This window comes from Brassica oleracea, chromosome C1, assembly GCF_000695525.1.
Source record: "Brassica oleracea var. oleracea cultivar TO1000 chromosome C1, BOL, whole genome shotgun sequence".
NCBI classification, from domain to species: domain Eukaryota; kingdom Viridiplantae; phylum Streptophyta; class Magnoliopsida; order Brassicales; family Brassicaceae; genus Brassica; species Brassica oleracea.
In genome coordinates, this window is record NC_027748.1 from 43,204,085 (window position 1) to 43,206,745 (window position 2,661).

A 2,661-nucleotide genomic window follows, 5' to 3' on the forward strand; every position below is an offset into this window, starting at 1 on the left:
ACTAACATACGATGATGTTCAAATAGGTTTGGAGCCTTCATTGTCACCGTTTTTCAAAAAATTAGCGATTTAATAGTGGTTATCCACCGATATAGGGAGTATTATAAAGTTTTACTAAATTAATTGATAAAAAAATTATAACGATTCTCATATACCACGATTGAGAGTTTAACATACATTAATACAAATGTATAATGTGGTTGGAAACTTTAAAACAACACTAAAAAGAATAAGCTTCAATATATAGAGCGTTTAACGTAAAATTCAATATTTTCGTAGGGGTTAACACATAGATTTTGAGAAAAATTTAAAAAATATAACAATATAGCTTTACTGCATAGTTGACTCATCTACTAATATATGATGATGGTCAAAGAGGTTTGTAACTTTGTTTTCTCTATTTATCTATAGAATAGCGATTTGATAATGGTTATTCCACTAATTTAGGGAGTATATGAAGTTTTACTATATTAATTTCTAAGCAAAAATGGAACGATGTTCGTGTACCATGAAAGAGAGCTTAGCATACATTAATACAAATGTAGAATGTGGTTAGAAATTTTAAAATAACACTAAAGATTATAGGTTTCAGTGTATAAAACATTTACCAAAAACTCAATATATTCGTAGGGGGTAACACATAGATTTTGAAATTTTTTTGAAAAATATGACAATATTGTGTAAATGCATAGTTGCATCCTGAACTAACATACGATGATGTTCAAATAGGTTTGGAGCCTTCGTTGTCACTGTTTTTCAAGAAATTAGCGATTTTATAGTGGTTATCCACCGATATAAGGAGGATTATTAAATTTTACTAAATTAATTGATAAAAAAATTATAACTATTCTCATATACCACGAAAGAGAGTTTAACATATATTAATACAAATGCAGAATGTGGTTAGAAATTTTAAAACAACACGAAAAAGTATAAGCTTCAATATATAGAGCGTTTAACGTAAAACACAATATTTCCGTAGGGGTGTTAACACATAAATTTTGAGAAAAATTCAAAAAATATAACAATATAGCTTTAATGCATAGTTGGCTCATCTACTAATATATTACGATGGTCAAAGAGGTTTGGAACCTTTGTTTTCTCTATTTCTCTATAGAATAGCGATTTGATAATGGTTATTCCATTAATTTAGGGAGTATATGAAGTTTTACTATATTAATTTCTAAGCAAAAATGGAACGATGTTCGTGTACCATGAAAGAGAGCTTAGCATACATTAATACAGATGTAGAATGTGATTAGAAATTTTAAAATAACACTAAAGACTATATGTTTCAGTATATAAAGCATTTACCAAAAACTCAATATATTCGTACGGGGTGACACATAGATTTTGAGAAAAATTCAAAAAATATAACAATATAGCTTTAATGCATAGTTGCATCCTGCACTAACATACGATGATGTTCAAATAGGTTTGGAGCCTTCGTTGTCACCGTTTTTCAAGAAATTAACGATTTTATAGCGGTTATCCACCGATATAGGGAGTATTATTAAGTTTTACTAAATTAATTGATAAAAAATTATAATGATTCTCATATACCACGAAAGAGAGTTTAACATACATTAATACAAATATATAATGTGGTTAGAAACTTTAAAACAACACTAAAAAGAATAAGCTTCAATATATAGAGCGTTTAACGTAAAACTCAATATTTTCGTAGGGGTTGATTTTGAGAAAAATTCAAAAAATATAACAATATAGCTTTAATGCATAGTTGACTCATCTACTAATATATGATGAAGGTCAAAGAGTTTTGGAACCTTTGTTGTCTCTATTTCTCTATAGAATAGCTTTGATAATGGTTATTCCACTAATTTAGGGAGTATATGAAGTTTTACTATATTAATTTCTAAAAAAAATGGAACGATGCTCATGTACCATGAAAGAGAGTTTAGCATACATTAATACAAATGTAGAATGCAATTAGAAATTTTAAAACAACATAAAGATTATAGGTTTCAGTATATAAAACATTTACCAAAAACACAATATATTCGTAGGGGGATAGGATAACACATAGATTTTGAGAAAATTTTGAAAAATATGACAATATTGTGTAAATGCATAGTTGCATCCTGATCTAACATATGATGATGTTCAAATAGGTTTGGAGCCTTCGTTGTCACTGTTTTTCACGAAATTAGCGATTTTATAGTGGTTATCCACCGATATAGGGAGTATTATTAAGTTTTACTTAATTAATTGATAAACAAATTATAACGATTCTCATATACCACGAAAGAGAGTTTAACATACATTAATACACATGTATAATGTGGTTAGAAATTTTAAAACAACACTAAAAAATATAAGCGTCAATATATAGAGCGTTTAACAAAAATACAATATTTCCGTAAGGGTTAACACATAGATTTTGAGAAAAATTCAAAAAATATAACAATATAGCTTTAATGCATAGTTGACTCATCTACTAATATATGATGATGGTCAAAGAGGTTTGGAACCTTTGTTTTCTCTATTTCTCTATAGAATAGCGATTTAATAATGGTTATTCCACTAATTTAGGGAGTATATGAAGTTTTACTATATTAATTTCTAAACAAAAATGGAACGATGTTCATGTACAATGAAAGATAGTTTAGCATACATTAATACAAATGTAGAATGTGGTTA